Genomic DNA, 24,476 nt, shown 5'->3' on the forward strand with positions numbered 1-24,476 from the left:
CCGATTGACTAAGAGGAGGGGAATAAGAGATAGGCTGAGTAGGAGAACGAAATTGGTTAAATCCTGGAGGTCCTCCTTGGTTTCTTTGCGGCTACTGTGGCCTCCAAGAAAAATTGGGGTGATTTCGCCAATTTTGATTGTATGTTTCAGAGTAAGGACTATTGAATGGCTTTCTAAATTGATTTAGGGCATTCACTTGTTCATTGAACCCATCTTGGTACCCTAAGGAAGGGCAAACCATTGTAGTGTGCATGGGACTGTTACAAACACTACAAACTTCAGATTGCACCTGATTTATAGGTTTCATAGTTTGACTTAACACAAGGGCATCAACTTTCCTAAACAAACTATCCAGTCATGCATTTATACTCACATCAGGTTGAACTTCATATATTCCTCTATTAGACTGTGATGTCCCTCAACTTTTAGTATTAAAATCCCATTGTTGGGAATTTTCAGCTATTCTTTCAAAAAGAGCCCAATCTTCAGGTGTGCTCTTAGCCATGAATGACCCACCGCTCATGGACTCAACTAGATTACGATTTGTGTCAGTTAGGCCATTGTAGAAATACTGGACTAACCACCATTTTTCAAAATTGTGATGAGGGCACTTAATTTGAAGATCCTTAAACCTTTCCCATGACTCGTGAAATTTCTCTTCTTCTTTCTGCTTGAAAGTGGAGATGGCCAATCTATATTGGTTTGTTCTAGACATAGGATAAAATTTGGACACAAATTTATAGTTTAGATCTCTCCAAGTGGTGATTGAGTTAGGCTCTAAGTGATTCAACCAAGTTCTTGCTTGGTAGACATAGGATAAAATTTGGACACAAATTTATAGTTTAGATCTCTCCAAGTGGTGATTGAGTTAGGCTCTAAGTGATTCAACCAAGTTCTTGCTTGGTCTTCAATGAAAAAGGAAAGAGCCTTAGCCTAACAGATTCATAAGAAAAGTTTTGAAATTTGAATGTTGAATAAATATCCAAGAATTCATCAACATGAGAGTATGAATTCTCATTTTCCTTACCATAAAAGGTAGGAAGCAATTAAAGGATGGCAGATTTTAATTCAAAATGAGTTGCATTAGTGTTAGGTAACACAATGCATTTTGAAGGTTGGGTTCCATTAGGGGCAAATTGCTCTTGTAAAGTTATGGTATCATCATAAATCGATTGATGGTTTTTAGTCATTTCTTCCCTAGCAAGCTGACCTGAACTATCTTGAACCCAACCAATTTCTATGTTTTTAAAAAGGCTTCACAAACACAAATCTTACCAAGCAAATCACAGTCAATAATTTGTGTTTTTAAAGTATAATATGAGAGTAAGCAATTTTTTTTCCAATTTTAATCTTGTAGAGAATCACTTCTCTTCTAATTAGAGAGCTCCTACTCCCTTTCAGAGTAAACTAGAGGATTACCAGTTAAGGCCTACCAAAACACAACCAGGTAAGTTCCCAAGAATACTGGTTGGCATTGGCCTCTTTAGAATACCAGTTCCCTTAGGCACCTCAGTACGGCTCTCCTTTTTGACAAAACTTACTTGGACATTGTAATTTGGAAGGTGCTCACTGGGCTTACCAAAAGATAACTCTTTCCGAGAGGTTCCTATGAGCTATGTGAAATCCTTTGGCTGACGTCTACTTGATTTTAAGTTAGATGTTTGGCTTGGGTTTTAAAATGAAAGGGGATGATTAACTTAAGTGGGCAAGGATGTGGTGATTAAATTTACTCCTTATCTTGGTGAGGTTTGTGCCCTTACTAAATATTTTATGCAAATACGAATGAACAAATAATCACATAGAATCAGTTCAGAACCCACTCATAGGAGATTTGTGGGTAGGGTTAAGAAAATTCAAACCTTCTAATCGAGTCCATCGGTTAGCAATTACTCCGTTAGGAGTAATTTTTAAGCAATTTTCTTTTCTTCAAGCACAATCCTCTGTCGTTCTTTGGTTTCTGTAGAATAATTCAAAACAAGAACAAAATTTGGATTTTTTTAAAAAATAATTTCTAATTTTTAAATTTTTTTTAAACAACTAGTAGAAAAATTAATTTAAAATTTTCAAAACAGTTTTCAACACAACTCCCTGGCAACGGCGCCAAAAACTTGTTGTGACAAATTAAGTAACACTTGCAAGTGCACAAATCTATGGAGTAGATCGGCAAGCAAGGTATCGATCCCACGAGGACTTGTTTGAAAACTTGAACTGTTTGAAGATCTTAAAAATAATTTTAACCTAGTTAAAAAATGGGTTTAGGAGATTTATGGAGAAAGAAAACCTTTTTGCAAATTTCTTTTAATTAAGTGTGAGAAATTAGGTCTTGGAATCCACTTGTAGATAACTCATTTCTATTCGATAACATAAATCTCTTCTTTTTCTACAATTCACCAAGAAATCAATCACCAGTGGATCGAAAGATTATCTTCGAATGAACAATTCAATTTTCATAAAAAATACGTTCTTCCTTCATTTTTAGAAAATATAGAGTAAGAATTTTAAATCATTAGATGTATCCTTTTGAAGAAAAACAACTAATATCTAAATTCTAAACAACAAATTTAAAGTAGAAGAAAGAAGAACCTATTTAGCAATTAAGAACACATAAGAGATTTAGAATAAAAGAAATATGTTCTCAACAAGCTTCATCCTCAACCTTAAGAAAATTAGAAATTCATTTTAGTAGTTAATAACACAACTTGAAAAAAAATAAACATAAGATTTAGCACTAGAGAGTTGCAGAATACTTCTTTCAAAAACAAAATCCAAATCCAAAAACTTGAGATACGCTAAAAGAAGATTGGAATATGAACTTTGCTAACTTACAAAGATTGAAATTTCTTCGAATGTCCTCTATTGTTGCAAATTGAATTGAAACAATTGCAAGTTTGAATGTTGAATTTTAAATTACAACTCCTCAAAAGAAAAATATAATATAATAAACACAAGAAAAGTCATTTTTCTTTAGCTCTCAATCCCTTTATTTATAGACTTCTTGGAGCATTAAAATTTGCTTTAAATCGGCTGGAAATCTGTTGTGATTGTGTTTGAAATTTACTAAATATGTGCATGAAATTTAGTGAAAATTTGCATGAAATATGTTAGAAACCTGCTGCATTAGGTAGGTAATTTGCTTGGCCGGAATTGCTGCTCAAATAAGAATTTGAAATTTGTTTACTGCTACAATTATTGCTGAAATTTTGCCTGAATTGGAGATGAAAATTTACTGCATTAGGTGAAAATTTCTTACTAAAATTTTGTAACTTGATAGATATTTGATTGTTGAAAATCTATTGCTTGATAAAAAAAGAAGAAATTTTGACTCATTGTGATTTTGATAAAGAAGAAAATGATTAGTAGATCATGGTTTAACTTAAGCATGACTTGAAAGATGAGAGGTAGATTCAGTTAGTTAGTAGTGACTAAGCCTAATTATGGTTTGAGCCCAAATTAGACCATTTTTAGTGATTAAATAAGATCTAATTGATCAAAGGACTACATATAACTAAAATACATTAATTAGTTAAAATAAAATATTAACATTTAATAATTTGGGCATAACAAATATTACAATTATGAATTTAACAAGTGGTAGACCATCGCATAGAGATTATACCCGGGGCTGCACCGGCAAACGTGACGCCATATCAGTATCCACATGTGCAAAAAGAAGTTATCTTAAAGATGGTATCCGAGATGTTGAAGAAATGCCTCATTCAACCAAGTCATAGCTCATACTCATCCTCCGTGCTATTGGTGCGAAAAAAGGATGGGACACGGCATTTTTGTGTCGACTATCGGGCACTAAACACTATTAGTGTCAAGGACCGGTATCCCATTCTGATTATCGAGGAATTAATAGATGAGCTTGTAGGGGCGACTATATTTAGTAAGCTTGACTTGAGGACCAGGTATCATCAAATTAGAGTTCACCCAACGGATGTGCACAAAACTGCATTTCAAACTCCGAATAGGCATTATGAGTTCTAGGTGATTCTTTTTGGTTTTACTAATGCTCCAGCTACCTTTCAAGGCCTCATGAATAATATTTTGGCCTCTATTACGAAGGTATGTTTAGGTATTTTTTGATGATATTTGGAGGATGTGCTGAATTTGTTAAAGCAGAACCAATTGAAGATTAAGAAGTTCAAGTGCCTATGGGAAGTACCAAAAGTGGAGTATTTAGATTATAGAGGCTCGACTGAACTTTAGTTCGGCCTACCATCCACAGACGGACGGTCAAACCGAGGTGGTTAATCGAGGCATTAAGCAATATTTGAGGTGCTTTGTTGGAGAGATGCCGAAACAATGGTTGGAGTTCTTACCATGGGCGAAGTGGTCTTACAACACCACCTACCATAACAGCATTAGCATGACTCCATTTGAGGTGGTGTATGGACGCACGACTCCAACGTTACGCGCTTATAATCTAGTGGCATTTGCAGACCGGACGGAGGTGGACTTAGCATTGATGGATAGAGACGCCATATTGAGGAGGTTGCGTGCTCATTATAAACTTGCTCAAAACTGCATGAAGCAAGTTTATTATCGCAGCCATAGGGAGCAAGAGTTCGACATTGGCAATTGGATGTTTGTGAGGGTACAACCGTATCGACTGGTGACCTTGCGTCCAATGTGTAACCAAAAGTTAGTATGTTGTTATTTTAGTCCGTTTCGGGTGTTGGAGCATATTGGTCCGATTGCATATCAGTTGGAGCTGCCGGAGGGGTCGAGAGTATATCCTGTCTTCCATATTTTATTACTGAGAGAGCGCATTGGAAATCATGAGATCGTTGGATTAGTTTTATCGGAGCCATTAGAGGAGATAGAGATTGTAGAGCCAGTTCGTGTACTTTCTAGACGCTGACGACGACATAGTACCAGATTGGAGATGGAGATTTTAGTTGAGTTACTTGGCAAGTCATCCGATGATACGACATGGGAGTTAGAGACTGACATTTTGGAGCATTTCCTTGACTTTTCACATTGAGGGCAAGGTGGGAGAAGTGTGGTGAGCTGATACACTTAATTAGGATCTTTTCTTATTGTATTATTTTTTTTATTAAAATAAAATTCCTATAGGTCGCGTTCGAATGTAGGAGGGGTCTTGCTCGAGCGCCCTTGTGAACGCCTATATTAGGTTCGCAAATATAAAGAACGCATATAGTGTTTGAACGCGGTTGAGCGAGTTCGAATGCCTGCATCGCGTTCACATATACAAAGAACGTCTTTTGGTGCGTTCAAACACAATCGGCGGGAATCCTCTAGAATTAGGGTTACATATTGTTTTAGGACTTGTTGGCTAGCCTCTATAAATATGTGGATGGCAGCCAAATTCATTATGCTATTGGATTATTGATTTCTTGCCTCATATCTTCTCTTTAGACTCTCTCCCTCCTCCTTCTTCACCATCCTTCTGTTACGATCCTTCCTCGGCTATAGGCTCTGATACCAGATTGATACGAACCCTCTTTTGGTGCTATGGCTTTGAATATCCTAGCCGTTGGATCGCTGTGAAATTTTGATATGTTGTAGGCCCGGAAAAGAGCTTTCCAACGGATCTAGTTTCAGGCGAATCGGAGATGGGGATCTCGAAATATCGTTCGTTTAGTGGACGAACGTCAGGATACTCTGTTTTGGATTCCGTGGATGAAGGCACGAAATCCTAGGTAATGGTGGATTGTGGAGGGCCGGTGTTGATGGGGTGGCACCGGTGTAAAAGTGATGGTGGAAGGGTTATGGATGATGGAAAGGTTAGGGATAGCGATGGATAAATTGGAAGAAGGGGGAGAAGAGGGCCACTCCTAAGGGACTAGGGTGATTGGCCTGTCGAGGGAGATTAGAAGCGGCGTTGCCGGGGAGATTGAGGGAACGAGAGCGAAGAAGATGAAGGAGGCAAGGCAAACTCAATTCTCAATATTCAATCCTAATTTTGGTTGCCCTACACATACTTTTATAGGCTAACCAACAACTCAATCTTATCCTAAAACACAATCTTATCCTAAAACTCAATCTTATCCTAAAACACAATCTTATCCTAAAACTCAATCTTATCCTAAAACTCAATCTTATCCTAAAACTCAATCTTATCCTAAAACTCAATCTTATCCTAAGGTAAATCCAAACTTGAGACGATGTCGGTGAAGTCCGAATCGTATCACCTTCCACCTCTACTATTGGTAAGGTTTCTTCTAACTTCTAAACTCGCTCGACTATCAAGCCACCCCTGTTCCATATTCACAATGCACCCTCATCTCCATACATATCCATAACCCTAACATCCACTCCACCCGTCACCACCACCATCACCTGCATTATTTCCACACATGCTAACCAACAACTCAATCTTATCCTAAAACACAATCTTATCCTAAAACTCAATCTTATCCTAAAACACAATCTTATCCTAAAACTCAATCTTATCCTAAAACTCAATCTTATCCTAAAACTCAATCTTATCCTAAAACTCAATCTTATCCTAAGGTAAATCCAAACTTGAGACGATGTCGGTGAAGTCCGAATCGTATCACCTTCCACCTCTACTATTGGTAAGGTTTCTTCTAACTTCTAAACTCGCTCGACTATCAAGCCACCCCTGTTCTTTGGGATCTCAACCACTTCATTCCCTTTATCTACTTCCCTTAACCATATTCACAATGCACCCTCATCTCCATACATATCCATAACCCTAACATCCACTCCACCCGTCACCACCACCATCACCTGCATTATTTCATGTTTCCATGCCAGTTCCAGTTAGAATTTGCTAAGGACATAAATACAAAAGTTGTAGATCAGAAAGTTACGGAGCTAACCTAATTAGTTTCCTAATTTTCTAAATACCAGAGAATATTTATTGAATATTTTTCTATGGTTGTATGGATTGATTCCTATAATACATCCAGATCATAAAGGAATCGTTGCGTAGCTTATGTTTGGTATTAGAACCCATCAATTTGGTATCAGAGCCCATCAAGCATGTGGATGAAATTTAAGCAACGAAACAAAAATGTGTGGCTTGATGGTGTTTGGTCTTCACCGATTTTTGCGATGCAGCCTATGGTGGGGCTGTCTTATGCATATAATTTGGCCTATCTTCTTCAGTTAGGACCAGCATGAAATGAGCCCCAAACGAGTTCAGGTATTACCATTGAATTATCTAATTTATTAGATAACATTTTTGGACTGTTTGAGAAACCATAGGAGTTGCCACCGAGGAGAGCGGCGAACCATCACATAGAGATTGTACTCGGGGCTACACTGGCGAACGTGAGGCCATATCGGTATCCATATGTGCAAAAGAAGTTATCTCAAATATGGTAGCCGATATGTTGGAGTAAGGCCACATATAACCAAGTCATAGTTCATGCTCATCCCCGAAGCTATTGGTGCAAAAAAAGGATGGAACTTGGCATTTTTGTGTCGACTATCGAGCATTAAACGCTATTATCGTCAAGGACCAGTATCTCATTCTGGTTATCGAGGAGTTGCTGGATGAGCTTGCAAGGGTGACTATATTTAGTAAGCTTGACTTGAGGGTTGGGTATCTGTTCGGCTCTGATACCAATTTGTTAAAGCTCGGATACCAAATTGATGGGATCTAGAACCAAAAGATCGACTATGGAACAATTCCTTAAGATCTGAATTTATAATAGGAAGCAGTTCGCGCAACTGTGGGAAAATATTCGTCAGATGATCTCCAATAGTTACAAAATTACGAAACCAATGGGGTTGGATCTGTATCTTCCTAATCTACAACTTTCGTATTTATGCCCTTCACAAATTCGAACTGTAGTAGGGACGAAAATACGGAATAACGTGGGTGATGGTGATGGTGACGGGTGGAGTGGATATTAGGGTTATAGATGGGTATGGAGATGAGGGTGGATTATGAAAGTGATTAAGGGAAGTAGACAAAGAGAATGAAGTGGTCGAGATCTCAAAGAAGAGGGGTGGCTCGACAGTCGAGGGAGATTAGAAGCGAAGAGAAACATTGCCAACAGTAGAGGTGGAAGGATGGTGAAGAGGGAGGAGTCTAGAAAGAAGATAGGAGGCAAGGAATCAAGAAACCAAAAGCAATATAAAGTTGGGTGGCATCCACATATTTATAGAGGCTAGCCAACAAGTCCTAAAACAATATGAAACCTTAATAAACCAACTAAACTAGTATTCGTTATCTTCTCCGAATACCTTTTGGATTAAGCTTTTGCTTTGTCATAGATATATTCCGAATCTAGAGAAGTGATGAATATCAAAGTTGTAGATCTAGAGGTTTTAGACCTTATCCAACTAGTTTAATATTATTTGGATATGTGTCAAATATTTTACAAATATCTTTCAGAAACTGCGCAGAGCTGCATCGATATTTCAGCATGGATATCTTCCTCAATGCCCTCCTCAACGGTCTCCTCATGGGTCTCCTCTGGACACTCTCCATTATCATCAATCTCATTATCCTCCTCCGGACCATCGATAAGCATCACACTCCCAATCGGTTTAGAACACCGATGACCGGGGGTGAAACGCTCATCACATCGAAAGCAAAGGTCCTTCGCTCTTCGCTCCTCCACCTGGGCAGGTGTGAGAGTTTGAACGGGGGGTCTAGTGCCTCCTCTAACATCAGTATAAGGTCTCAAAGATGGTCGTGGTCTAGTAGTCGCAGCCGCTGTTTATGAAACTGCAGAATTTGCAGCCGGCGTTCTAGGTGCAAACCGCCTATCTTAATTGCCCCAATTGGTTTTCGCTGCCATCTTTAGAGCCCTATGTTTTTGTTCCATCCTCACGAACTTCTCAAAGGCCTCCTCAAGAGTAGTAGGACATAGAGCACGAACATCCGCTTGTATCTCCTCTCATAGCCCTGAAATAAATGTACTCATCAATGTACGTTTAGGCCACGGTGGCTCACAACGACTACTAACTCTTTGAAACTCAGCTTGGTGCTCTAATATGGTAGTCCTTTGAACCATCTGGCTTAATGTGACAACAAAATCTTCATATGCCGCTTTAATCTACGTGTAATCCTCCTACAAAAATCAGCCCATCCGGTAAATCTACCACTATGAATAATCGATCTATACCAATGCAATGCTGTTCCTTGGAGGTGAAAGCTTGCCATCTGAACTTTTGCATCTTCTGCTGTACCTTGACAATCAAAATATTGTTCAACTTGAAATACCCAATCCGTTGGATCACCGCCTTGGAATTTTGGAAAGTTCAAATGTGCGGTTGTCCCCCGAATGGCATTGTTAGGTCCATGAAAGATCCTTGGTTCAGGTCTAAACCTTTGTGCATGTTGATCACCTTCTCTAAATCCTCGAGCACGTCCATCACCATCTCCATAGGGATCAAGCTCATCCTCATAGTGCCAATCCTCCTCATTGACGAAGCGCACCGGTGCCTCACACCTCTCGGGTTCCACCACCACCGGTTTTGGGTTTTGTAACAGAGGTGAGGGATGATGTGAAGACATAGGTAGGAAGGGATCATTGACACTCATATGACGCACCTGGACCTATGGGGTATCAATTCGATGGGGTCCCACCGCTGGTCCTTCTTGAAACTCCGTTTGTTGAAGAGGAGATGACGAACCCAATCGATTCACGACATATTTCTTGAATTCATTGTGATCCTTTTGTATGTTGTCAACTCTATGCAACAATGTTTGGAACATGTCCCTTAGTTCATCCATATTCAAACCCATAGATATTGGTTAACTTGGTCCTACCGTGGTCGCTCCAAGGGAATCGGCCTCATGGTTAGGATCATCGTGCATTGAGTCCTTCCTTGGCGGTGTGCTCTCCATAGGTCTCCTTTTTGATGTCATCTTCCTTATTTCAACCATTAATGGAGGTCTGAGGTTTGCCTGCTCTGATACCAAATTGTTAGGGTCTGATACCAATTTGTTAAACCTCGGATACCAAATTGATGGGATCTAGAACCAAAAGATCGGCTACGGAACAATTCCTTAAGATCTGAATTTATTGTTGGAAACAGTCCATGCAACCGTGGGAAAATATTCGTTAGATATTTTTTAGTAGTTATAAAATTATGAAACTAATTGGGTTCGATTTATATCTTCCTACTCTACAAGTTTTGTATTTACACCCTTCATAGATTCGAACTGTAGAAGAGACGAAAATACGGAATAACGTGGGTAATGGTGGTGGTGACGGGTGGAGTGGATGTTAGGGTTATGGAAAGGTATGGAGATGAGGGTAGATTGTGGAAGTGATTAAGGGAATTAGACGAAGGGAATGAAGTGGTCAAGATCCCAAAGAAGAGGGGTGGCTCAACAGTCGAGAGAGATTAGAAGCGAGGAGAAATCTTGCCAACGGTAGAGGTGGAAGGATGGTGAAGAGGGGGGAGGGAGGAGTCTAGACAGAAGATAGGAGGCAAGAAATCAAGAATCCAATAGCAATATAAAGTTAGGTGCCATCCACATATTTATAGAGGCTAGCCAATAAGTCCTAAAACAATATGAAACCCTAACAAACCAACTAAACCAGTATTCCTTATTTTCGTTTTGGCATAGATATATTCCGAATCTAGAGAAGTGATGAATATCAAAGTTGTAGATCTAGAGGTTATCGACGTTATCCAATTAGTTTGATATTATTTAGATATGTGTTGAATATTCTATAAATATTTTTCCAAAACTACGGAGAGCTGGATTTAGCTAATTAGATAAAATCCTAACTAAGTGTATTAGTATCATCAAATTAGAGTTCTCCCGGCGGATATTCATAAAACTGTATTTTGGACTACAGAGAGTATTACGAGTTTCGAGTGATTCCTTTTGGTCTCATCAATACTCTAGCTACCTTTCAAGGTCTCATGAATGATATATTTCGGCTTCTCTTGCGAAGATATGTCTTGGTATTTTTTGACGATAACAAGACTGAATTAGAGCATTCGCGGCATTTGGAGGACGTGCTGAATTTGTTAGAGCAAAACCAATTGAAAATCAAAAAGTCCAAGTTTCTGTGGGAAGTACCATAGGTAGAGTATTTAGGCCACATCATTTTAGCGGATGGTGTAGCGGCGGATCCGCAAAAGATTGCATGTATGATGATTGTCACGACCCAAAATAGGAATCATGACCGGTCATGCATCTCAATATGCTTGAGATGCACGAAGCCTTAATAATACTCTCTACGTATATGATGACAAAATAAATAAATAAAATGAGAATGTGCTTTATTAAATTTTATTACTAATTGCAATAAAAATAAAAACAATGTTAATGTTTTTGAGTCTCTAAACTAAAAAAACAAAACTTCTAATCTAAGCACAAAATCTAAAAGAGCAGAAAGGTAAATGGGTGAATCTTAAGTGGAGGTGGAATCCGGGTACATCTCGCTCAGTCGCCCCGCTGACTATTACCTGAAATAAATAAACAAATACAAAAACAATAAAACCCATGAGCCAACAACTATAGCTTAGTGAGTGGAATCCACTCGAAAACTAAATAAATTTTAAATCATATTAATGCTGAATAAATTAAACTAAAAGCAACAATATCTATCACAATATGCAATATGCATGCTCTCTAAATAATAACAATGATAACAATAGAGAGATGTCACAACTTGTAACCTTGCACGTTTTCAACATATTAACATCTTTTTGATATTTATATTATCATATGTCTCAATGGGTCTAAACTCTGTGGATCCACATCAACTAGAAGTCACCTCGAGATGACGCTCGAGACTTTTCTTCATAGTTGATCTGGTTAGGGTCATCAGAGGGTATCACCCTGTGATCAACACACTCTGTCTTTTCCTCTAACCGTTGAGAGAAGTTAGAGTCACCTAGGAAATTTTCTTATTCATCCTAGGATTGTTCTCTAATCCTATCAGAGTCACCTAAGAAAGTCACCGCAGTGATCTAATTTAGAACTTTCCCCTGGATTTCCAGATAGACTAGAGTCACCACGAAAAATCGCAAACGATTTATACCGGGACTGTTCTCTAAGTCGTATCAATACTAGTCTCATTTATCTTTTCACAAATTTCAATATTTGCATAAAGTATGTTTTTTAGGGTTCGAACGCGGTCGGGCGAGTTCGAACGCGGTCGGCGAAAATTGTTTTTTAGGGTTAATTTGAGTTGTTGGTTAGCCTATAAAAGGATGTGTAGGGCAAGGTGGTCTCCATGGTGGTTTGCTCGTCGGATGGGTTCACCTGCAACTGGACTTGGTGTAACCATCTTTGCTTGCCTCTGCCCATAGGGTGGTGGTAGTAGCGGCTCTTGTGGTTGCAAAGGCTGAACTGGTGGCGGTGGGTTCAAGGGGATGGACTCGCGTCGTGGGGTCGATGGTGTGTTCCCGTTCGCCATTGCTTCCCTTGTCGCCCGTAGTTCCCGCATCATCTCCATCATCATCTGGTTGTTGATGGCCATCTGCTCGGAAAGAGACCCCAACACGGCTTGAATGCTAGGTTCTTCCGTATTTCGATTAGATCGGACAGTTCCGCAGGTGGAAGGCCTTGCAACCGTTTCTCTCTCCTTTATTGGGAGAATCTCTTCTTCATCATCTTGCCGTGCAGCTATAGATCTGGTGGTCATCATAGGAAGCGCTTGTCCGAGGAACGGTGGCTCTGATACCAAGCTTGATACGATCACGCCTCGGGCTATGGAGCTCTGATACCAAGCTTGATACGATCATGCCTCGAGCTATGGAGCTCTAATACCAAATTGATACGATCTCCCCTTAGGCTAAGGTTCGATCTCTTCCAATTTCCTGATTTGGACTAGATCTAGCACGGAAATTTGAAATAAGATCCCGAAATATTCCGATGTCGGATCGACGTGAAATTTTTATATGTTATAGCCCCAGAAAAGAGCTTTCAAACAAATTAAGTTTTAGGCGAATCGGAGTTGGGGATCTCGAGATATTGTCCGTTTAGTGGACGAACATCAGGATGCTCTGTTTTGGATCCGTAGATGGAGGCACGAGATCCTAGGTAATGGTGGTTGGTGGAGGACCAGCGTTAATGGGGTGGCACCGGTGGAAAAGTGATGGTGGAAAGGTTATGGATGATGGAAAGGTTAGGGCAAGTGTTGGATAGATTGGAAGAAGGGGGAGAAGAGGGCCACTCCTAAGGGACTAGGGTGATTGGCCGGTCGAGGGAGGTTAGAAGCGGCGTCGCCGGGGATTGAGGGAACGAGAACGAAGAAGACGAAGGAGGCAAGGCAAAACTCAATCTCAAAATTCAATAATCAATTTTGGTTGCCCTACACATCCTTTTATAGGCTAACCAACAACTCAAATTCACCCTAAAACACAATTTTCGCCGACCGCGTTCGAACGCGCCTCTCGGTATTTACGAACGTGATGCAGGCGTTCACAGTGCGTTCGAACGCAGGTTCACAACCCCGTTCACAAACCGCGTTCGAACTCACTCCATCCGCGTTCGAACGCGACTTACAGAAAACTTAATTTAATAGAAATTAAACACTAAAACATGAAATAAAAACACTCCTAAAGTGAATCCATGCTCGAGACGACGTCGGTGAAGTCCGAATCGTATCACAACCCTTCATGGTGCATCCTCCCCCGGTTAGATAAGGACTTGGACAAGATCCGGAACGAGACAATGGCATCCGTGGACAAGTCGTGCGTCTCGAATTCCCCAAGTTCAAAGGTGGCAATCCGATCGATTGGTTGTATAGGGCGGAGCAATTCTTTGCATACCAAGGTACGGCGGAAGAATACAAGGTGACACTTTTGAGCTTCCACCGTGAGGATGCAGCGCTTTATTGGTTTCGAGCAGCCAATGCCATAGAGGCCATCGAAACTTGGGCTGAATTTGGCGCCAATATCACATGACGATTTGGAGCATCGGGGTATGAAGACTTTGATGCTCTCCTATCAAAAACAGTGCAAAAGACTACGGTTCGGGCATACTAAGAAGAATTTGAGAGGATTAGTAGCCGATGTCATCCACCATGGACGGATCAGCAACTTCGCAGCACCTTCATCTCCGGGCTACGGGGTGACATACAAGCCGATGTGAGGGCTTTAAGGCCTAGAACCTTAAAGGAGGCCTTCGAGGATGCAGTGCTTATGGAAGACAAGCATAAGGCCATGAAGATACACCTGAAACAGAGTTGGACGAGTCAAGGAAGCCGCAATCAATCCCAACCAACCATAACGGTAGGAAACATCACCGGAGTACCAAGAGTTGCTGCTACAGTGGTACCTCCTCGAGCACCCTTGAAGCCATCCCAAGATGTGAAGTATGCACCTAAAGGTCCGGGACGAGCACTCACACTTACCCAAGTAGAAGAAAGAAGGGCCAAGGGCCTATGCTTCCGTTGTGATGAGAAGTTTGTACCCGGGTATCGCTGCGCTAAACCGATGGGATCAGTGATGCTAATCGATGGATTAGAGGAAGCTGAGGATGAGTTTGCAGCTGAAAGTGCAGATGTGGCTGGACATCAAGGAGAAGAAGCTGAGGAGCAACCTGTGGAGGACATGGTAGCTGAAATTTCCCTCCACACCTATTTGGGGACAGTTGTGCCAAAGACCTTGTGGATGAACGGTGTAGTCAAGAAAACCACGGTGAGAATCTTAATTGACACCGGGTCCACCCACAACTTCATTGACAAGAGGCTCCTTAGGAAGATTGGGCTCGAGTCAGAACCCACGGAAGGGTTCGATGTGACGATCGGAGATGGCACCACATTGCGAGCAGATTTTATTTATAGAGGTGTGGAATTGAAGGTGCAAGGCCAAATTTTCACATTGGATCTCTATCCGTTGGCCTTGCAAGGTGCCGATATTGTTTTGGGAACCCAATGGCTTCGAAGCTTGGGGCCCGTGACATTTGATTTTACAAGCCTCACATTGACATTTTGGAGAAATGACGAGAGAGTGCTGCTAGAAGGAAGTAAACCGCTGCTTGGACTTCCAAACGAAAGGGACGCAAGGGAGCTCGCTTCTTTCTCGGCGCCCACCTTTCCTTCCTTCTCAGATTTGCGGAGAGCTAGTGCAGAGGATAGTGAGCTGGTCCGAGTCATGGAGAAGTTGAGAGAGAACCCCTCAAGCCACCCCAAGCATGAGGAGCGCGATGGGTTAGTACTAGAGTGCGGGCGAATCAAGGTACCCCGGAATAAAGAGCTACGGAGACTATTGATAGCACACTTCCATGATACTCCTATAGCAGGTCATGAAGGGGTATTACATACCTACAAGCGGCTAGCCCAAAACTGTACATGGATAGCGATGAAGACGGACGTGAAGAAGTATGTGCGTGAATGTCAAATCTACCAACGAGTCAAATCGGAGGCACTCAAGCCTAGCGGGCTGTTGCAACCACTACCTATACCGGAGCGTATTTGGGAGGATATCTCCATGGACTTCATCGAGGGGCTGCCAGAGGTTCGGGGATAATCGGTGGTGTTTGTTGTGGTGGATATACTGAGCAAATATGCTCATTTCATAGTATTGTCTCACCCGTTTTCAGTAAAAAGGTTGCTGAAATTTTTGTTCGGAAAGTGGCACGCTTGCATGGGATGCCTAGGACGATCGTGTGAGACCGGGATCGCATCTTCATCAGTGAGTTTTGGTCCGAGTTCTTCAGATTGCAAGGGACTCAAATCAACCTTAGTTCAGCTTATCACCCTGAGACGGATGGCCAAACTGAGGTGGTGAATCGCGGACTGGAGCAATACTTGCGATGCTTTGTGGCGGACCGACCAAAGGATTGGGTCAAATTCCTTCCATGGGCTGAGTGGTCATACAATACTGCTCATCACTCTAGCATCAGCATGACCCCCTTTAAGGCGGTTTATGGGCGCACTCCCTCTGTCTTGCGTGCGTACGATAGACTCGCGGCGGCGGATAGGACTGAGCTTGACTTGGAGCTTGCTGATCGAGATGAAACATTGAGACGGCTCAAGACTCACCTAGCCACAACCCAAAACCGCATGAAGCAAACTCATGACAAAGGCCGACGTGAGCGAGAATTTGAGGTGGATCAATTGGTGTTCGTTCGAGCTCAACCGTATCGGCAATCCACATTGAGGCCAATTTTGAACCAAAAGTTGGGTTACAAGTACTACGGTCCGTATCGAGTGCTAAAACGAATCGGTCCAGTAGCTTACCAGTTGGACCTACCTGAAGGAACCAGGTTACATCCGGTCTTCCATGTATCAGCATTGAAGGCCCAGATCGGGCCTAACCATGTGGTGGGTTCGGCCTTACCCGAACTAACGGAGGAAGATGGCCCCACTGAACCGGTCCGAGTCTTAGGCCGTAGGAGAAGACGCCATGGGTCCAAATTAGAGACTGAAGTGCTGATTGAGTGGCTGGGCAAACCTACTGACGAGTCTACATGGGAGCTAGAGTCAGATATCATGGATCGCTTCCCAAATTTCAAACCTTGAGGACAAGGTTGCGGAAGCGTGGTGGATTGATACGATTCGGATTTCACCGACGTCGTCTCGAGCATGGATTCACTTTAGGAGTGTTTTTATTTCATGTTTTAGTGTTTAATTTCCATTAAAATAAGTTTTCTGTACATCGCGTTCGAACACGGGTGGAGTGAGTTCGAACGCAGTTTGTGAACGGGGTTGTGAATGTGCATGAAGAGAGTGCACTGTGCGTTCGAACGCAGTGCGTTCGAACACACTATGAACGCCTGCATCACGTTCTCAAATCCAGAGGAGTGAACTCGATGCGTTCGAACGCGGTGCGTTGGAATGCGGTCGACGAAAATTGTATTTTTAGGGTTAATTTTGAGTTGTTGGTTAGCCTTTAAAAGGATGTGGATGGCAACCAAAGTGAGGAATTGATTATTGAATATTGAGATTGAGTTTTGCCTTGCCTCCTTCGTCTTCTTCGCTCCCGTTCTCTCAATCCCCGGCGATGCCGCTTCTAACCTCCCTCGACCGACCAATCACCCTAGTCCCTTAGGAGTGGCCCTCTTCTCCCCCTTCTTCCAATCTATCTAACACTTGCCCTAACCTTTCCATCAACACTTTTTCACCGGTGCCACACTATTAACGCCAGTCCTCCACCATCCACCATTACCTAGGATCACGTGCCTCCATCCACGGATCCAAAAAAGATCATCCTGACGTTCGTCCACTAAACAGATGATATCTCGAGATCCCCAATCCGGCTTTGCCTAAAAATGGGGCTACAACATATCAAAATTTCACGTCGATCCGACGGTGGCATATTTTGGGATCTTATTTCAAAGTTCCGTGCTAGATCTAGTCTAGATCTGAGAATCGGAAGAGATCGATCCTTAGCCCATAAAGAGAGATCGTATCAAGCTGGTATCAGAGCTCCATAGCCCGAGGCGTGATCATATCAGGATAAAGCCACTTTAGCCTTTGAAAAATTAAAAACAACAATGACGACGGCACCCGTTTAGCGTTACCGGACTTCATGAAAGAATTCATTATAGAATGTGATTCGTCGGGTGTTGACAGAGGAGCTGTACTAATGTAAGAAGGACGTCCCATAGCTTTTCTTAGTAACTCTTTGTCACAAAAATCTCAGCAATTAGCAACTTATGAAAGAGAGATGTTGGCAATTCTGCATGCGGTGATAAAGTGGAAGCCTTATTTGATCAGTAAGCAATTCATTATCCGAATCGATCAAAGGAGCCTTCCATACTTTATGGGATAGCATATACACACTCCGGCACAGCAGATATGGGTCACAAAATTGCTGGGATATGATTATGAAATCCTACCTTTCCCTTCCTTGACGAGCTGAGGTATGCATGTACATCTGACCCAGATATTTTGAAATTATTGCAGGAGGTGATGGATGATCCGGGGCGCCATCTAGAGTTGGAGAATCAAGGCGGTTTGCTACTGGATCGCGGGTGCATTCGGGTGTTGGAGCATATTGGTCCGGTTGCATATCATTTGGAGCTACCAAAGTGGTCGAGAGTGCATCCTGTCTTCCATGTTTCATTGCTGAGGGAGCGCATTGGAGATCATGAGATCGTTGGATCAGTTTTACTGAAGCCATTGGAGGAGATAGAGATTATAGAGCTAGTTCGTGTATTTGCTAGGCGCCGACGACAACATGGTACCAGATTGGAGATGGAGATTATAGTTGAGTGGCTTGGTAAGCCATCTGATAAAATGACATGGGAGTTGGAGACTGATATCTTGGAGCGTTTCACTGACTTTTCATCTTGAGGGCAAGATGGGGGAAGCGTGGTGAGTTGTGAGGATGCAACCGTATCGATAGGTGACCTTGCGTCCGATGCGTAAACAAAAGTTAGCTCATCGATACTTTGGTCCGTTTCGGGTGTTGGAGCGTACTAGTCCAGTTGCATATCATTTAGAGCTGCTGGAGAGGTCGAAAGTACATCCCGTCTTTCATATTTCATTGTTGACGGAGCACATTAGAGATCATGAGATTGTTAGATCAAATCTACCGGAGCCATTGGAGGAGATAGAGATCGTAAAGCAGTTCGTGTACTTGCTAGACACCAACGATGACATGGTACCAGATTAGAGATAAAGATTCTAGTTGAGTGGCTTGGCAAGCTATCTGATGAGGCGACTTAGGAGTTGGAGACATACATTTTGGAGCATTTCCCCGACTTTACACCTTGAGGGCAAGCTGGGGGAAACGTGGTGGGCTGATACACTTAGTTAGGATTTTTTTATTGCATTTGTTGTTTATTTTTATTAAAATTAAATTCCTATAGGTCGCGTTTGAACGCAGGTGGGGTCGCGTTCAAACGCCCTTGTGAACACCTGCATTAGGTTCGAAAATAAAGAGAATTCATAATGTACGTTCGAATGCAGTTAGGCGAGTTTGAACGCCACGTTTGAATGCCTGCATTGTGTTCGCACATACAAAGAACGTACTTTGTGCGTTCGAACGTGATCGACGGAAATCCTCTAGAATTAGGGTTACTTATTATTTTAGGACTTGTTGGCTAGCCTCTATAAATATGTAGATGGTAGCCAAATTCACAATGGAATTATATTATTGATTTTTTTGCCTCCTATCTTCTCTCTAGACTCTCTCCCTCCTCTCTCTTCACCATCCTTCCACCTCTACTGTTGGCAAGGTTACTCCTAACTTCTAATCTCCCTCGTTTATCGAGCCACCCTCTTCTTTGGGATCTCGACCATTTTGTTCCCTTTGTCTTCCTTAATCACATCTACCATCGACCTTCATCTCCATACCCATCCATAACTGTAACATTGACTCCACTCGTCACCACCACCATCAACCATGTTATTTTATGTTTTCGTTCTAGTTGCAATTCGAATCTACAAAGGGCATAAATACAAAAGTTATAGATCAGGGAGTTATGAATCTAATCAACTTAGTTTCATAATTTTGTGACTACTGGATAATATTTCACAAATATTTTACGATGGTTGCACGGATTGATTCCTATACTATATCTAGATCTTGAAGGAATCGTTCCATAGCTGATCTTTTGATACCGTAACCCATCACAGTACCAAAATATAGGCTTGATACCAATAATAGGCTATGGAATAATTTCTTCAAGATCTGGATTTATTGTAATCGGTAGGAGTCCACTAGAATAAGGGTTAATAATTATTACTTTGGCTTGTTGGCTAGCCTACATAAAGGTGTGGATGGCAGCCAAAATTATTATGCTATTGGAATATTAGTTTTTTGCCTCTCTATCTTTTCTCTTGTCTCTCTACTCTAATTTCCCTCCTCACTCTTCACCAACCTACCACCTCTACCGTTGGCAAGGTCTCTTCTAACTTCTAATCTCCCTCGTCTATTGAGTCCTCCTTCTTCTTTGGGATCTCGACCACTTCTTCCCCTTCGTCTTTATCACTTTGAAAAAATAAATCCCTAGACACACGTATGTATCTAAACACTAGGTAATGATATCGCTCGTTCGCTTAAGTAAAAGTCCGAAGAAATATTAAGAACGAAAGCAGAGATGAACGCCAAGATTTTAACGTGGAAAAACCCAAAACGGGAAAAAACCACGGATCCAAACTCGGATCAAAACCAATCACTATAATAGTAGCAGTTACAAGACTGACTTACAAAACACCTCGTCGATCCAAACAACTTTGTTTCTCTCAGTCTTGATTGCTAGAACCCACGATTCACTGCTTCTTGTGATTGAAGTCCAATCTCAGTAGCCCTCGAGATTGATCTTTCGTCTAGATCACCCTTAAGACGAAAGATTAAATTCTTGTAGATGAGTGGAACATTGTTAGTTGAAGAATCGATGTAGCCTCAAGAAGTCTCCTTCAATAATATTTCTTCAACTCCCTTGAGATAGGGTTTCACAATCCTTATATATGATCTCCAAGATAGAGACAAATCCGAGTCTTATCCGTACTCATGAACTTCAAGATAGAGCCAACTCCGAGTCGTTTCCGTACTCATGATCTTCAAGATAGAGCCAAATCTGAATCTTATCCGTACTCATGAAAGTCCAATATTTTTAAACTTTGTTGGTGCGTTCGAACGGGCTCGAGTGCGTTCGAACGCGACAGCTTGAATTCTTCAGGTTTGCGTTCGAACGCGTTTGTGAATGCGGCTCTCTGTCTGTGTGAACGCAGTGCCCGCGTTCGAACACGTTTGTGAACGCAGCTCTCTGTCTGTGTGAACATAGATTTCACGTTCGAACTCATTTGTGAACGCACCGCGTTCGAACTCGTTTGTGAACGCACTGCGTTCGAACGCGTTTGTGAACGCGGTGTGAATTCAACAGCTTTTCTCTAATAACCTTGCAATTCTACAGACCAGAGATATTCTAGACTTGTGTAAAGCTCATATACATGTAAAAAATACACTTAGAATATTTTGTACACAATTGCCAACAAATAAAAACCTAACAATCTCCCCCTTTGGCAATTTGTGACAAAACACCTAGGTTACAAGATATTACAAAGACTTCAAATTGAGCAATCAACAAGTCTAGAATATTTTGCACATCAAGCCCTGCAAATAAACATATACCAATCCAAGATCAAGTGAAAATAACTTGAAATGAATAAACAATCTAAACACAAGTTATTAATGTAGCATAAATTCAAAAGTACTTAAGTAGACAAAGTTCACAGTTACTTCAAGCAAAGTTCAAAAGTACTTAAGACTCTCATAAACTCCCCCTATGCACATACTCCCCCTACACACCTAGACACCTAGACACTAACCTAGACACTAAGACACTCTCCCCCTTTTTGACACAAATGCCAAAGACTAGGAACTCGGAGGAAACTGACAATGAAGAATCGTCAACACAGAGTCGAGGTAGGTGAAGAAGGCGGCCTTGGTTTCTTGGTAACTATAGCTTTTTTAGGCATTCTAGAGAAGGAAAAAAGTCGCAAGATTCAACATATGCCCAAAGAATACAAAAAAAATCCAAAAATTCTAGAAACCATGAAGACCCTAAGTGAAATCCATCTTCCACTTAAAAATGCAAGTTATCACGTTCAATCGCACAAAAAACATCAAGATATTAACTTTAACGTGATCAAAACTTGAAACTACACGAAATCAATCAAGATCAATAGACTTTGGAGATGCACTTCTAGAAATTCAAAATACATTCAAGACATAGAATATGACAATCAAATGAAATAAGTCATACACAGATCAATCAAGTCATCAAAAGCATATTATAATCAATTCTAATGCATCACTCAAAATTAAATTAATCTTGATTGATCATAACGATACGCATATGCAAGATGAGCATAGATAACATGAACCAATCTTCTTAAACAAACTTTACTATATAAACAATGATGCAACACAGTAGTCAAACCGACTTAGTATTGAAATTTTACACTTTTCGACTTATTCTCCATAACATAACAGGAATTTTTCCTGTATTTTTTAAAAAAAAAATAGGTGCAATGATGGCTTTCACACATGAGTAGGTAGCCCTTTTCTTGTAGTACAAATCAAATAAAGTGCAAGAAGAAATTCACATCTATCATTTTTTTTTGAATTTGCATATAATGTACTGAGTCAAACTGGACTCGAAACAAGACGGCTTTCACACTAACTCATTGTAGCCTTTTTCGTTGATCTTTTATAAAAATATATTTGATAACTAAGTATGAGGTCAAACTGTGCAAATCAAAGTTAATAGTGAGCTATTTAAAAAAATATTCATGATATCATGCTCACACAAGAATACACATACGTTATGAGTGCATTAAAATTTTATTATTATAGAAGTCGAGGGAGTGACAAAATCAAAATTGAAACAATATACTACAAGATGACAAAATTGACTATAATAACTCATAATCAAGAGAAAAATCATATTTTTATGTCAAGAGTATATTATTGAATCTAGGAGTGCATCAATCTTTTTTTTATAACAAAAACTCTCGATAAATCTAAAACTGAAACCAAAGAAAATTTCAGAATAAAATAAAACCTAAAAAAAATGAAACAAAATAATAAGAAAGTCGCAAACTAAAACACAAATCAATCCAAAGCACAAATCCCTAAAGAAGTGCGAAGATACTAAAATCTCTGTAAATCAAAAGGTTTTGTAACAAATCACCCAACTGTTTCTCCGTCTCAACATGTTCTATTGCTATTGTTTTGTCTTGTTACATTTCAGATTATGTGAAGTTCCAACGACATAGCAATTATCAGATGTTCTAGATCCATAACATATAACATTACCATCATGATTTAGAACAGTACAATCATTTTTGGAGAATTTTACCCCATAATCTTCATCACAAAATTGACTGATGCTTAGTAGATTTGCTTTCAAGCCCTTAACATAAAGAACATTTTCGAGACTAGGAATCCCTAGAGTACTTACCTTTCCTTTACCTATTACCTTTGATGAATTACCATCTCCGAATGTCACAACTCCCCCTTCATGTTTTTCAAGATTAGAAAATAACGACTTGTCACCCGACATATGTCTTGAACAGCCACTGTCTAAATACCATAAATCAGAATTTAAAGCTTTCAAGGCTGTATGCACAACATAACATTTCAAATCACTTTTCTTGACCCATATGGTTTTTGTTTTCATCCCATAAATGAAAGCAGTTCTAGGTTTTTGCAAAAATTTACAATATGGTCGAATATGCCCTAGAATGCCGCAATGATAGCATGTCGGAACAAACCTTTTTCTACTCACCTTATGTCGAGGAGAGTGATTAGAGTTTACCTTTGGTACCGTCGAAGATTCACCAGTTTGTATATTTAAGTTCTGTTTAGAAGGGTTCATCCACGATTGCTTTGTAAATGCAGTTGATGGCTTCAGGTATTCTTCCTTTTGTATACCTGCAGAAACAAATACAGTTTTATTATTATTTGAATTACCAGTGTATCCAAGACCATACCTGTCTTTTCCAGAGATCTGAGCTTTTAGAATTTCGTCAAGTTTGTTCTTCCCTTTTAGAAATGTAACTTCCTTATGCAATCGCTCTAGTTCAATTTCATCAGCCTTCATTTTATTTTTCGCATTGTCAAGTTGTTCAGAAAGGTCTTTGACACGTTCAAGCTCCAATTTGTACTTCTCCTCAAATTGAATTCTTTCTGGTTCAATTTCCTTGAGTCGTTGAAGTAGTCTAAGATTGCTTTTCTTGAGTTTAAACGACTCCAGGTACAAGTCATTATATGCCTTTTGAATTTCAGATTCATCTTCCTCAGCAGGTAACATATCCTGATCATCTGTACTATCAGTATCAACAATAGAGTCAGTATAAAGTAGAGAAGAGGTAAAAGCTACAAAGTTTTCTTCGTCCTTTTCATAATCATCAATAGATTCATTAGAGTCATCCCAAGTAACTTTCATAGCTTTGCCCTTCCTCTTAAGACGATTAGGGCATTCTTGTGCGATGTGTCCCAAACCAGAACATTCAAAACATTGAACTTTATTCTCAAAATTCTTATTTTTCTGTTTGACATTGTTGTTGGTACCACTTGTATTTGAACTCACAGTATTCTTCCTTTTTACAAAGGCTTTGCTTTTCTCAAGTTTTTCAGCATTTAACTTGTTTGGCTTCCGAAAGAATTTATTGAACTTTTTGACAAACATGGTCAACATCTCAACATCTAAATCACCTTCATCATCCGACTCCTCTAAATTTTGTTCAACTGTAGATAGGGCCATTCCTTTGGTCTTCCTCGGTTTTGAAAGACTGGACTCAAATGTTTGTAGATTTTCTACCAATTGTTCAACTTTCATTGAATCGATATCCTTACTTTCCTCAATAGCTGTAACTTTTGCCTGAAACCTTTCTGGAAGGGACCTAAGGATCTTACGGACAATTCTGTTTTCAAGAAGTTTCTCTCCTAGGTTGAAACTAGAGTTGACTATATCACTCAGCTTTGCATAGAACTCATCAAATGTCTCATTCTCCTCCATACGTAGGGTTTCAAAACTAGTAGTCAACCTTTGAAGTTTTGAAAGTTTTACAGCCATGGTTCCTTCGTGAGTAGTTTCTAAGATCGTCCAGGCTTCTTTTGCTATCTCACACGTAGAAATTCTTCTAAAT

General features: G+C 40.5%; 1 non-coding gene across 1 annotated transcript; it reads left to right on the plus strand.

Moving 5' to 3' along the window:
* The first annotated feature begins 593 nt into the window (after positions 1–593).
* On the plus strand, positions 594–700 carry LOC140779985 (small nucleolar RNA R71). The gene has a single exon (XR_012107430.1). It is a non-coding gene; the product is annotated as a small nucleolar RNA R71 (small nucleolar RNA).
* The last annotated feature ends 23,776 nt before the right edge of the window (positions 701–24,476 follow it).

The sequence above is a fragment of the Typha angustifolia genome, chromosome 15 (assembly GCF_048772165.1).
Source record: "Typha angustifolia cultivar Huaian chromosome 15, ASM4877216v1, whole genome shotgun sequence".
Taxonomy (NCBI): domain Eukaryota; kingdom Viridiplantae; phylum Streptophyta; class Magnoliopsida; order Poales; family Typhaceae; genus Typha; species Typha angustifolia.